Below are 14,819 nucleotides of genomic sequence, written 5' to 3' on the forward strand. Positions count from 1 at the left end.
TAAAAAGAGGTAGAAGGCAAGGGCTGACATCAAAAGTTGTCCTCTGACCCCTGTTGGGAAAGAACAATCTCAGTGTCACACAAAGGAACACATGAACAAAGTATCAGGTAAGGCCATTTCTTTTCATAAAAAGGATGAGCCATGACCCTAACCAGGCTAGCAAGTCACAGCACACATTGCCTGGATGGCCTCTGTCTTTTATCCCTAACGAAAGGAGCAGCGTGGCTGTTCCTCGTGGCCTAAGTTCCAACCCTAGAGTCTACTCCCAATTGGCTAATTTAGAGTGGTTTGAAAAGAAAGCAGAGGGAGAATGCCGAGTTATCGATGAATTGCAGGAAGCTGGCTACACCTGATCACACACGCTCATCTAACAAAGAATTAACAAAAGAGACTGGAGGTGGGTGGGGGCAGGGGGTGAAGCAGATGCCCTTGTTCCTACTGAGGATCGAGGTTTGATTCCCAGCACCACATGGCCATTCACAACCATCCTTAACTCCAGTCCAGGATGCAGAAGATTGCTGACATACAAGTAAAATACTCATGGGGGCTGGAGAGATGGCTCAGCAGTTAAGAGCACCGACTGCTCTCCCAGAGGTCCTGAGTTCAACTCCCAGCACCCACATGGTGGCTCACAACCATCTGTAATGAGATCTGACACCCTCTTCTGTGTACATAATAAATAAACAAATCTTTAAAAAAAAATACTCATACACATAAAGAAATAAAGAAAAATTTTTGAATTTTTTAAAAAAGAAATGGCTGAATCTCTCACACATACCCCCACACACATATGACATGGCATGTATGGGCCTGTATGTACACACATGAATCCATGCATAAACACACACATACACATCACACACAAACACATATGCACACACGTCACACACAAATGCACACACACATACGCACACACACATAAGTACAGAGAATCAAGGGGAATGGGTCGCTTATACCCCTCTGCCTGTGGCACTGTCCTTCAGTCCCAGCTCTCTGCAGGGCCTAAGAGGCTCATGCAAAAAGCTTCTGGGTGCTATTAGGTGTAGGGGATGTTAGGAATCAGGTGCTCCCCCAGCCTGCCTTGAGTGACTCAGCAAGAGCAGCCACATTATCATCATCAGTGGCCAAACACAAGTACCCTTTAAAAAGTCATCACCATCAGGGCTCGCCCTCTCCCCCTCCCCATCCCTCCCTCTCTGTTTCTGTCTCTAAGCCCCCACCCCCCCTAAATAAATCTCTTGCATGAGATGTGCTGTGTGGTGTGATCTTTGAGGCATTCCTTGGCCCCAATTGATCGGCCAAGGTACTTTTCAGCTGAAACCCTAACATTGGTGCCAAGACTCAATAGGCTGTTCTGGTACCTGTGCATTCCCCCCTTGGGGGTCTAAGCCACACTGGGATCCTATGCCTGATCTCCAGTCCATCTGCAACAGACTCACTTTCTGGCTCACCAGTTGCTGGGCACTGTAACGAGCCTTTTTCTGTCCCATTAACTAGCTCCCAAATCATGACACAGAGACTTATTAATTATGAAAACTCAGCCAATAGCTTAGGCTTGTTTCTAACTAGATCTTATAACTTAAATTAGCCCATTGCTCTATGTGCGGTCCTGAGGCTCATCTACATACTGTCCATCCTGCTTTTCTGCTTCCTCTGTGTCTCCTCACATCTCTGCCCTTCTTCTTCCCAGCGTCCTCTATGCCTGGAAATCCTGTCTAGCTATTGGCTGTTCAGCTTTTTATTACACCAATCAGATTGACACGTCTTCACAGTGTATAAAAGGATTATTCCCCAACAGGGTACCCCATCCAACAGTGGCAACTGGTAAGTTTTCCCTTTGGTCAGTATAAATGCTTCCCTGGATCCAAGGGAGTTACTCTTGAGCATCTGGCAGTTCTCTGGTGTTCTTGGAGGTGAACGTACTCCCAGTCATGGTCTTTAAGGCTAAGGTTGACCTTCTTCACTGACCCTACCTCTGACCCTTTCCCTTCAGTGAAACTTCATTTTTAACTCACTTTTCACCTTTTGGCTTTGTTTGAAAGTCCTAGTACCAGGTGCTGTGTTGTTGGTCAATCTTTGATCTTTTAGGGGGCCTGCCACCCTGCCCCCACATAAATCATACATTGAGGCTTATTCTTAATTATAAATGATCGGCCTTAGCTTGGCTTGTTTCTTGCCAGCTTTCCTTAACTTTAAATTATCTCATCTACCTTTTGCCTCTAGGCTTTTCCCATTCTCTTGCTTCTATAAATCTTACACTCACTCTTATAACTAGTTGTGTAGCTGGGTAGCTGGTCCTCCTTCTTCTTTGGCTACTTCTTTTCTCCTCCCAGATTTCTCCTTGTATTTATCCTCTTTGCCTGTCGGCCCTGCCTATTTCTCTCTCCTGCCTCACTGTTGGCCATTCAGCTCTTTATTAGACCATCAGGTGTTTTAGACAGGCACAGTAACACAGCTTCACAGTGTTAAACAAACACAGCATAAACAAAGTAACACACCTTAAAATAACATTCCCCAACAGTGCAGAGTCTCTGCTTGGGCTTAGCCAGGCTATGCCCCTGATCCCTGTCCAGTGTGGTGACAATCCACTGAACAGCTTGTGCCTTCCTTGTTCAGTCCCCCTGAGTCCTGGAGACACCTTGGACTTCAGGCCTTGGACCTCCCCCTCTTCCTCGCCCATGGGAATCTCAAATTTATTCACTTTTATAGTGCAAGCAATAGGGGAAAGATGGGGACAGAAAAGAATTCCCTATTCCTATTTTTTTTCTCTGCTCCAAGCCCTGTTTGTTTTTGTCTCGTCACACACACACACACACACACACACACACACACACACACACACACACTGTGTAAATGTCCTGTTTCTAAGTTACCTTTGATGGATCTGTAAGCTTGTTACAAAGTGGGAGCTTGAGACTAACCTCACAGGAAGCGGAAAGAGCAAAGGGAAGGCCAGCTGCAGGTTCGCACATCTGTTCTCCCCAGCAACGCCAGCTCTGAACCAAGCTGCTGATCTAAGCCTCCTAAGGTATGTGCTGGTCCTTTGTTCCTGTGGCTTCTCCCACCCACAAAATTTGATTCCAAATTCTGCACTGCAATTCTTCAACTGCTGCTTCTTCCTGACCTGCTATGGCCTCCACGTGGGCACCTATGCGCCTCTCGGTTCCTGGTTGTTCCTCCTTGTCCCTTAACTGTTCCTCTCCTTGTCCTGTGCCCTATGTGTGTCTCTGTCTCCTGGAGGCAGCTTCTACATCATTGGTGCTCCCACCACATGGACAACTTCCTCTCTTGGCTCTGGCCGTCTACACCTGTATGGGTCTCTCCCCTAAAGACACCCACTTGCTCTCTTTTCCCTACACTCCCCTGGCTATCTCCCCCAGCTCCAGCTCTCAGCTCCCTCTTGGAGCTTATAGGAACACACCCACACAGTCTTCTGTTTCCCACCCTCTCTCTCCTCCTCCATGAACACAGATTTTATTATGACAGCCTGGCCTCGGTACAGAGCAATGGCCAAAAAATTGGTGAATCTGAATTCCAGATTCTCACAAATTAGACAAACAAATGTAACCGCATTGACTAAAGATCCCCAAACATCTTATGTCTAAACTTTCTCCACTCTACACTTTCTCTGCTTTCCACTCTTTTTCTTTGTTTTGTTTTGTTTTTGGGTTTTGTTGGGGTTTGTTTGTTTGTTTGTTTGTTTGTTTGTTTGTTTTTGAGACAGGGTTTCTCTGTAGCTTTGGAGCCTGTCCTGGAACTTGCTCTGTGGACCAGGCTGGCCTTGAACTCACAGAGATTTGCCTGCCTCTGCCTCCCAAGTGCTGGGATTAAAGGCGTTCGCCGCTGCTACCACCACCATCCGGCTCTACTTTCCACTCTTAAAAATATTTTATCTCTGATTTCTCTATGCTCTACTCTTGAAAAAAATCTCTTAAGATTATCTGTAAACTCTCATCTTAGGATTTGTAAGTTGTTCATTGGGTATGATTAAAGAAAAAGCCTCTAAAATCTGTAATAAAAATTGGCCTTAAACTTATAACTAAAGACTTATAATTAAAAATCTATATATGGGTGTGTGTGTACGTGTACATGCGTGTGCATGCGTGTGTGTGTGTGTGTGTGTGTGTGTGTGTGTGTGTACTTGTGATTCAACTCTTGTTTAGGATGTGTATGTGTGTATAATTTGGATTCAACTCTGTGTATATGTATATGTAAATATATGGATTCAACTTTGAATGTGTGTATGTAACTTGGATTCAACTCTCATTTGAAATTAAAAAAAAAAAAAAGATCTACTAGAAAAACATGTTTTAAAAAAACTCTCCTCCATCTTGGCCTATGACCTCATCAAGGTGTAAGCAGCCACATGGCTGGCAGCCGTCTTTACTAAGGTTAAAGAGTACCCGCCACGTGATTTAACCATCATCTTCACATGACCACGTCGCATAGAACAACAGTTGTGAAACTTCTTAGGTCCTAATGTTTATCATCGTATCTCTTTTCACACTAAGGGAGCAACAGCAAGTCTCCAGAATATTTTGGATTGGTATGGATTTTTGTATGATGATAAAAATTTAAGGTTATATTTGCTACAACATACTATATGTGTGATTCAACTCTGGTTTAGAATATACTGTATATGATGATAAAAATTTAAGGTTTTCAGATTAACAAAAGCTGATTTAAAATGTATGTCTGCTGGCGTGGTGGAGCACACCTTTAATCTCAACACTTGGGAGCCAGAGGCAGGTGGCTTTCTATGAATTCCAGGCCAGTCTAGTCTATAGAGCAAGTTCCAGGACAGCCAGTGCTACCCAGAAAAACTCTGTCTTGAAAAAAAATCAAAACAGAAAAGCAACAACACCAACAAAAAAATGTGTGTCTAACTACTTACGTCTTTGCTAACTGTTCAACACCAAGCTGCTAGAAAATTCAGATAAGTAACAACATATGTTTGATAAACAAGGTATATTTGATAAGCAAGATTTATAAATTCCTAAAGTCTACTCAGGTTCACAATAATATTTGTCTAGCTTTTCTGTCTTTGCTTACTTTAAGCTGTAGCCATTTGGACAATCTAAGCCATTAAAAAAAACCTGCAATATTCTATAATGGTACACTATACAAGGATCAGGAGGCTGGGCAGCACCCGGAAGAAAGAGGCAGGTGGATCTCTGAGAGTTCAAAGCCATTCTGGTCTACAGAGTAAGGTTCAGGACAGCCAGGACTGTCTCAGAAAAACAACAGCAGCAAAAGGATAAATAAAGTTGCCAGTCTCTCTATGGACAGTATCTATGATTAAAAGCTTTATTTTGATATTAGAAGACCTTCAATTCAAAAATTGTTATTCCTTGAGCTAAACCTAACAGGGATAGAATGTAAAGTCCTAGTCTTATGAACACTACTAACTTATTATAAACTGTTAAAGATAATTAAGTTATGCAAGTTAATAGTCACCTTATAGATAATCAGATTCTTTAATGTGTTTATAACTATACTTCTAGTCGGGTGATGGTGGTGCATGCCTTTAATCCTAGCACTCAGGAGGCAGAGGCAGGTAGATATCTGTAAGTTTAAGGCAGCCTGGCCTACAGAGAGAATTTCAGGACAGTCAGGGATACACAGAGAAACCCTGTCTCAAAATCAAAAAAGAAAAAAAGAAAAGAACTATATTATAGTCATGCTAAATACTAATATAATTAATTACAGGAACAAGTTTTATTTAACCTCCTGTATATGTCTTCAAAGTTAAGCTTAAAACAAGTTACTAGAAACAAGCCAAGTTTGTTTAGTTTAGATATACTTAATAGATAAGCGGTCCTCAGAACTTTTGAGAGATCTGCTGAATATGGCATTTAATATTTAATTTAAAAAAAAGACTTCCCATGATAGAAGTGCCAGCTCCTGGCAGCTGCCTTTAGATCTCCTCCACAGACAATGGGGCACAGAAGAACACTTGGAGCTTGCTTTAAATGTAGCAGAGCCAGCCACTGTGTGAAAACTGCCCTTCACCTCATCCACCACCAGGACCCTGTACAAACTGTGGACAAGCAGGATACTGGGGAGCTGAACACCCCGCTTTGCCTAGACAAGGTAGGGTGGTCCCCCTGTGCCTCCTCCACAGGAAAGTCTGTTGGATCTTCTGGGGATTGCAGCCAAAGACTCAGACTACCCTGGGACCTCTGCCTCCAACAACCACAGAGGAATCTAGGGTGATTTTCCAGGTAGCCAGTAAGTCTCTGTCGTTTTCAATAGATTCAGAAGCTACTTGGTCTGTACTTCCTGCTTACTCGGGTGAAATGTATCCTTCTCAGGTCTCTGATGGTGTTGATGACTAGGCTAGTAATAACTCTGACAGTTTAACAGCAGCAACCACGGCTTCAGCTGCCTTCCCAGTTCTCTTCATATATAAAAATCAAGCTTCAGGCCTCACTTTCCTAGGGCTACTACTAGGTCTAGACACAGTCTACCTTGTTACCAGACTCTAAAGATAGTTAAAATCACAAAGCATTTCAATGTAACTTTTTACTAATCCTTTATTTAAAAGAATTGGATTTACAATAACTGCTCTCAGTCATCAACCACCTGTGTCTCGTGGTAAATGACTGAATAGGGAAAAAAAGATGTAAAGTTTATGTAAGGTCCAAGGATACAAAAGTGTAAGTTGTGGGTCCAAGAAAATGTTTTAAGATGTGTAAATGCAAGTTATAAAGGTCTGAGGATATGAAAGCTTAAGTTATAATGGTCTAAAAAGGTGTTTAAAGGTGTATAAATGCAATTTGTGAAGGTATAAGAAAGTGACTTAAGGTATATAAAAATGAAAAATGTGTCAGATTTCTTTCCCTCTCTGTGCTATTGTTATATTAAAACTTCAAAAGTTCAGAGTTTTAACATTGATCAGTGGCGTTCTGATAACTATTAATCTACTCTGCTAAGTGCTGACTACTGATATCATAGTCACAAGCTCAAGATTTTAAATTTCCTTTGGCTGTCTTCTAAGTATAGACTTAAAAGTGCTTCTCATTGTGCTAAAAAACATCTGTCTAATCTATACACACACCCAGTCTTCTGGATAGAGGAAAGAGTGTAAATGTTCTTAACCAAAAAGTCATTTTGGGTCCCCAAGCTTGTGCTCTGACTGTAGATTGTAGTACAGATTACAAACATTGGAAACGCTAACACATCTGAAATTTGCCTCTTTTTATAAATGTAAGAATTCTTGTTAAGATTCAGGGAATTGGCTTGAATACACCTCTCACAGGTAAAATGGACTCTAGGTAAGTACTGTCAATTAACAACTTGTTCCATACCTGTCAATTCCACCTATTCCTAAGAGTGGGGTGTCTGTCTGTCTGCCTCTGTCTGCCTCTGTCTCTGTCTGTCTGTCTGTCTGTCTGTCTGTCTGTCTCTCTCTCTATATATATCTATCTCCACGGTCTTGGAACTTCTCTTCCACAACTACCATACCAGGATCATGGGCCTAAAAGTTTCAAATGTACACCCTGGATAAAAATTTTCCCTTAAACTCCTTATCTTTACTTTCCCTCCCTAGTCTCTGTCCCAACAGATTTCAAGTCAACTGCAGACTGCTCCAGCACCAGCTCCAGGTGTTCCCTCAAAATCTATATCAAAGCAGTGCCAGAGTGGCCACTCTGAGTGTCGAGTCACAAAGTGTCCCAACTGCTGACTTCATGTCCCTAACCCCAAATGTTCTTGCAGGGCCTGGACAGCCAGTGAAACAACCTGGACTTGGCCAGCATCTCAACTTTCTTTTTTCTCCAAAGATGATGTACCTCTAGACAAAAGGGAGGAATGTCAAGAACCAGGTGCTCCCCAGCCTGCCTTCAGTGACTCAGTGCCTGTAGCTACATCATCACCTGCTAACAAATGTGACACGTGTACACTTTAAAATGTCCCGGACATCACAGCCCTCTCTCTCTCTTCTCTCTCTCTCTCTCTCTCTCTCTCTCTCTCTCTCTCTCTCTCTCTCTCTCTCCCTTCCCTCTGCCCAATAAATCTCTTGCATGAGATCTGTTGTGATCTTTGCAGCATTCCTTGGCCCCAATCGATCCTCTAATGCACTCTTCCGCAGAAACCCTAACGGAAGGTTGATGAATCTCTAACCACCTTGGTGTTCATTTCCAAAAGGATACTTTCATACCCAGCCATCCAAGGAGCAGCAGACCTCATTCCTAGTGTGGCCAGAAAACTGGGATGTGGAGACAGAGACAGACAACACTGTTAACATGATACAGAGGAGGGCCACAAACCTTCCCTACCTGGGCTACACACAACAAACAGAGCATGTTGGTGAAAAGCCTGTGGTCTCCAAACGTGGGAGAAGTGGCATTACATAAATGACCTATGAAGGTTATGAGCCACATGAGCCTGGACTTTGGCCTGCTCATCAACCCTCTCTCATCCTTGGGAGTGGCTTTCTCAATTAACGGTCTGTTTTTACTACCTTACCTTGTATCCCTGGAACAGTTTGTCTTAGGACAGAAGGTCATGGAAATTTGGGGTATCCTCCAAATTTAGACCAATGACTACAGTACCTGTAATCCCCCTGCTTCCAACCCTGCAGCCCTCCCTGCCCTCAGCCAGCCTGGTCCTCCCCGAGGCTGGGTCGGGCCAAGCTTCCTTGTGTGCACAAAAGGCTTGACCAGGATCCAGGATCAGAGACCAGAGATTGGGGGCTGGAGATTCAGCCCCTCAGGAAGCTGCTGGCACCAGCTACCATGTTCAGTTTTAAAAAAGAAAATCAAGGTAAGGCTGACATAGTGTGGAAGTCCTCTGTCGTGTGTGTGTGTGTGTGTGTGTGTGTGTGTGTGTGTGTGTGTGTGTAGGTTCCAGCTTCCTAGGCAGTCCCTGCCAGGAGCCCTCAGTCACATATATCCCCAGCCTTGACACAGGACAGTCCCTAGAATGGTCATTCCAGGCCACAGTATAAATGTCCCAAACCCTAGTGACTTGGGAGAGCGGCCATCAGCTCAGTCATGTTCCTCACAGAGGAATCCACAGGAGGCCATAGGTAACAAGCAAGTATCTGGTTTCAACTATAATACTGACTTGGGGAATGCGAGGAACAATCAGCGGCGGAGATGATGCGTTAGTGAGGGTTCTCAAAGGGACAGAACCGATAGGATGAACATCAGTACACACACACACACACACACACACACACACACACACACACACACACACATATGTGTGTGTGTGTGTGTGTATTTATATTTATATTAAAATGTAAGTATATATTTAATAAAAAATTATCAAATCAGTTTCTTAAAATAGTAACAACAAATTGTCTCATGCATGAGAGGCTAAGAAGCCAGTGGTTGTTCAGTCTTGGAAGTTGGGTACCTCAGTGGACCCAACCTGGTGCTAAAAACCATGGAAGCCTAGAACCACTGGTTCTGATCACAGTGGAGGAATCAGCAGCGGCCACAGGGTAAAACAACTTGGAGAGAAGAAGGTCAGGCATGCAAAAGGTAAGTCATTGTCCACCATGGCCCTGATAATCCCTGCTGCTACCTGCAGGTGGCACCACACTTGGGGTGGGTCTCCCGACACCAGTTAGGGCAATGGGACAGTTCTTCCGGTGAGGCTTCCTGCTCGAGTGGTTCTAACTCGTGGAAAGCTGACACTCAAGCCAACCACTACAGGTGCCTGACTCTGAGTGCTGTGACTGAGTGTAGGAAAGTATAAATGTTGCGGAGGCCACATGGGGTTGCCAAAGACCCTATGCCATCTCCTGGCCTCATCCCATCCACTGCTAGCCAGTTTCCAGAGGCTTCTATCAGCCAGTGAACAAAGGTCTGAGGCCCCCAGATTCCTTCTCAAGTTCTCTACACCACCAGGATGATGCTGGACTTTCTAAAATAAAAAATAACCACTAATGATAGTAGGTAGTGATGCATCATTTGCTTAGCAATTCAAAGTTCTCAGTGTGTTGTCATGGGAGCCAGGGCCTCAGTTCATCCCCACAACATGGTGGCTGGTATACACTCTTCCACAAGGAAACTGAGGCTCTGGGAGCTGAGCAGGCCTCCCAGCGGCAGCCCTGAAGGCAAACTGGGCCGCCCTGTTGTGGGCTGAGGCCCCACATCACACCTTTGCCTCACACAGCCTTCTCCAACATCTCTCATTGTGTTCTGACTACTAACCGGGGACCCAGCCCCCAAGCCCTGGTGACTCCGACCTACTGTAGAGAACCTTCTAGATGCTGCCCTGCTCTCCCCTTTGTTTTTATGTACCAAGCATAGGCTACACCATTAAGATGTAAAGAAGTCATCTGCTGGGACTCTGCAGTCACCGGTGACAAAGGTCACACCCCCATGAACTAAAGAGTTCATGTATCTTCAGATAAGTCAGGCGAGGTAACAGCCAGATCCCCAGAGGAGCCGGTTTCAGCCCAGGGGACAAAGCTCCTCTGCTTCAGCCTTTACAGCTTCTTAACTTGGGGAAAACGAACCCACTTTTTGGTTCGGTTTCAGCCCTTTTCTGCCTGTGTAGCCAAGCTCATCTGCTTACCTCATCACAAAATTCAGTCTCGTTTATAAAAATGAAGTGTTGCCTGATTTCTAGAACTGCAAATAGAAGCAAATTCCATCTTATAACTAAATGTGTTGTAACTGGATCTTTCAACAGGCTGCTGCCCCAGGAATGCAAAGGCCCCATGCAAAGGAGAAAGCCAGCCAAGGCCCGTGCCGAGGAGCCCAGGAAACCCCTCATTCAGACCCCCAGCCGCCGAGCCTTGTTCCAGAACTCAGAGCTGACAGGAGAAAGGTGAGAGTCCAGCTCAGGGAGCCACATAACCAGAGACCTAGAACAAACAAGTTCAAGTTCACACACTGCTTTAGCAGGAAAGAATGTGAGCACAGCTTTGACTATAACAGAATGCCCACAGCCAGCGGCTGGGGGACCCTCACCACCACCACCACCACCACCACCACCACCACCACCACCGCCCCTGCCATTTTGGATATCCCCTTCTCATGATGCACCATCAGGGTATTGACCCAAGTTCTCAAGCCAGGGCTCCAGTAGACAGCCACTAATGTTAAAGGGTGGTTCTTCCATTTCCTTCAGCATTTCCAGCTTGTTCTGGCATTTTAAGATTTCCTATCTACCTACCACGTTAATCAAAAGCAGAATTTTAGTTTTTTTTTTTTTTTTTTAATTAAAAGAGTATCCCAAGTGTCTACTCATAAATAAATATTTATGGTTAAACAGATACCATAGACCTATGGTTAATTGGGCTGAGCTATTGTCAGTTGGTGGGCCCCTCAGAGGCCTGTCTTGTAAGAAGTGAAGGGCTATTGCTGAATCACGCAGTGTGAATACGGGAGCAGCTTCCCTTAAGGCCAGCCACAGGCACCTTACTGAAGCAGAAACAGCCCAGGCTCCAGAGAGACACACGGCCCGACGACACTCTGGGCTCTGGTCAGCAAAGGCCCTAGAAAGAGCAACACTCACAGTGGATCTGTGTGGAAAAGGACAGACAGGGAAGAGGGGCTCCATACTTCCAAGTAGAGAAACTTCCAGGATAATGCCAAAACAAAATCATAGGTGCTGATGACTTGGACTGATTTCAAAGCTTGACTGGACCAAGAGATGTCTAGATTTGTTTTTTGTTTGGTTTGGTTGGTTTTGGGGGTTGTTTTGTTTTGTTTTTTTGAGACAGGGTTTCTCTGTGAAACATTCCTGGCTGTCTTGGAACTCACTCTGTAGTCCAGGCTGGCCTCCAGCTCACAGAGATCCACCTGCCTCTGCCTCCCGAGGGCTGAGATGAAAGGTGTGCACCACCACCGCCAGGCAAGAGATGTCTAGATTTGTAACGCACAGCTCTGGGTATGTGCAAGGGTACTTCCTGAGAAACAAGGGCCCTGACGTAATCAAAGGTATAAGCCATTGATGGAATGTGCTAGAGCTGCTGAAGGCGGGGCCTAGTTGCAGGAAGTGGGCTGGAGTTTTAGGAGCTATAACCTGCCCTAGCCCCTTCCTGTTGGCCTGCTTCATTGAGGACCTAGAAACATGGAACCAGCCTACCTCGGAAACTGTGGACCAAAATAACTCCTTCCCCCTGTAAGTCATTCGCATGGGCAGTGAAAAATCTTACAAACACAGATGCTAAGGGATATTTTTAAGTTTAAAATACATGCCTTACACAACAAAGAATTTATTGACAACGAAAACATATGGCTTAAAATTGAGGTCCTTGGTAATTGCCTTGGAATAGTCTGTGAGGGAATGTTATTTTAAGGTGTGTTACTTTTGTTTATGCTGCATCTGTTAAACTCTGTGAAGCTGTGTTACTGTGCCTGTCTAAAACACCTGATGGTCTAATAAAGAACTGAACAGCCAATAGCGAGACAGGAGGTAGATGGGATAATTTAAAGTTAAGGAAAACAGGCAAGCAACAAGCCAAGCTAAGGCCAGGCATTTATAATTAAGAACAAGCCTGCATGTGTGATTTATTTGGGAGCTGAGTGGCAGGCCCCCCAAAGAGAAAAGGAGCAAAAAAAAAAAAAAAAAAAAAAAAAAAACCAACAGTAGTCCCTGTCTAGGTCTGATCATGCTGCCCCAACACAGCACCACGGGCCATATTAAATAAGAGATCCAAGTGTACACATGCTTAGTTTCTTCTGCGTTCTTTCTTGACTTGTGATGGTCATCCTTCTCCAGGGTCTTCACGTGGTCCTTGCTGTGTGTGTTTGTGTCTTGGTCCCCTCATCTAATACACACAACAGTCGTAAGGGTGCTGGGCCCATCCTCGTGACCTCCTTTTAACTTTATCACTAAAAAGCCCCTTTCCGCAAACGGAAGCCTTCAGGGCTATCAGGAGTCGAGACTCATAACATTTACCACTGAGGGAAATAATTTAGCGAAGTTGGACAACTGGTGTGTGAACATGGAGAAGCTAAGCCAGAGAGGAGCTCTGAGTGGCTGGCCCAGTCCGGAGGCTGGATATTAGATACACAGAACCAGACTTGGTCCCCTAAAAATAACCACAAAGGGCAGAATTTACAGCAGCATTTGGACCTGTCTCTAGCAGCTGGCATGGAGAGGGGCCAGAAGGTGGAGAAGCAGGGTCCAGTCTAAGGAATGGGGGGACTTAGAGACTGGAGTTTCTTCTCATGAACCCTCAAACCCTTGAGGTTGCTATTTATCCCCCAACCCATTTCACAGATGAGAACACTAAGACTTCAAGAGGTTGAGTGATTTCCCTAATGTTCACAGCTTGCTTGCTTTATGGGGTTTTGGAGTTGTTCTTGTTTATAAGTCAGGGTATTGTGGTTTGGATAAGAAGTATTCTCATTGACTTCTGTGCTGGACATTTGGTCCCAGCTGATAATGCTGTTTTGAAAGGTTATAGAACTTTTGGAAGTGGGGCCTAGCTTGAGGAAGTGGGTGACTGGATGTTGAGGGCTTATGGGTTTCATCCTAGTTCCTGCCGTGTGGGGGAGTGGATGAAGTTCTGAGGGGGTGTGTATTGTTGACGTGAGCATGGCCATGTCAAGGGCCCCAATGCCTCAGACCCATGGGAGTGGCAAGGCCTTTCCCTAATGTGTTCAGATGTTGACTGTGTGCAGAAAATATCAACCACAGCTTCCAGATGACTACGGCCTGAGACCGCACCTCTACCGACACCCCTCCTTGGATATCTGCTAACCTGCCTCCTCATTCTGCTGTATAAATAAAACATGCCGAAGCTCCCAGGCTGCTGGTACATCTCCATCAGAGCACATGGCCCACCCGATCCCAGCTTTTCCGGACCCTCAAGTCTGTGGTTCTTCATTCCCTTCATCCCCATCAGGTCGACCTCAAAGCCACACAGGTCTTAGCACTGCTGCTTCCTAGTCTGCTGAGCGCTCACCAGCTGTACAACCAGCTCCTGTGCCCCAGACAGGGCCGCCATGCCTTCCTGTCCGGGTGGACTGTATTCCCTTCACACACAAGCCAAGACAGGTCCTTTGTCCCTTAAGATGATTTGTCTGGTACTGTGGCACAGCCAAGAAAAAGGTAGACGGCAGAGGAGCTCCTCAATCTGCTCAGGTCGAAGTGATCCGAAGTGATCCCTCCCCTCCCCGTCACTGACACAAGCACATGCCTCCATGCCTGGAGTTTCTTATGTGGGACTTAAAACAACAACAACAAAAAAAAAAAAAACTTACATGCGTACGTGTGTGTCTCTGTGAGTGTGTGCCACACACTCACGGATGTCTGTCGGGGCTGGAAGAGTGTGCTGTGTCCCCCAGAGCTGGAGTTACAGGTACGCCGCCTGGTGTGAGCGCTGTCCTTCTGGAATCACAGCAAGCGTTCTCGACCACTGAACCACCATCTCCCCAGCCCCACACGGAACTTTCGGCAGCTGTAACTGTCAGGCATGGGGGAACCCAAGAAACATTTGCCAAAGTTTTAAGAAAGTAGGGAAGACAAAATTCAGACGTGCTCTACCCATCTCCATAGCTGGAGACCAGTTGTGGGGTGGGGTAGGGAGGCCGAGTGGGAGGGGCACTAATTGATGTTAGAGACAGCAGAGGAGAATGGAGGAGGTGACGGAAGCCAGAAAACAACTTGAGCATCCTTTTGGATAATCACGCTGGCCAACCACAGAGGGTGGGGATGGGGTGGGGTTCCTGACCCCTGGCAGCCAACCCATCCTCACAGATCGTCTCTCTACCCCCAAGTTAAAGCTGAAGCTTGGCTCCAGATGGCTCCCTTCCTCAGTACCAACCCCATGCCAACTCCCACACTGCCCACCATGACTCTGTCAGGAAAGTCCAAGCAGCTAGGAAGTTAAGAAACACGGCCTG

Source organism: Peromyscus leucopus, chromosome 8b (assembly GCF_004664715.2).
Source record: "Peromyscus leucopus breed LL Stock chromosome 8b, UCI_PerLeu_2.1, whole genome shotgun sequence".
In the NCBI taxonomy this organism is placed as follows: Eukaryota; Metazoa; Chordata; class Mammalia; order Rodentia; family Cricetidae; genus Peromyscus; species Peromyscus leucopus.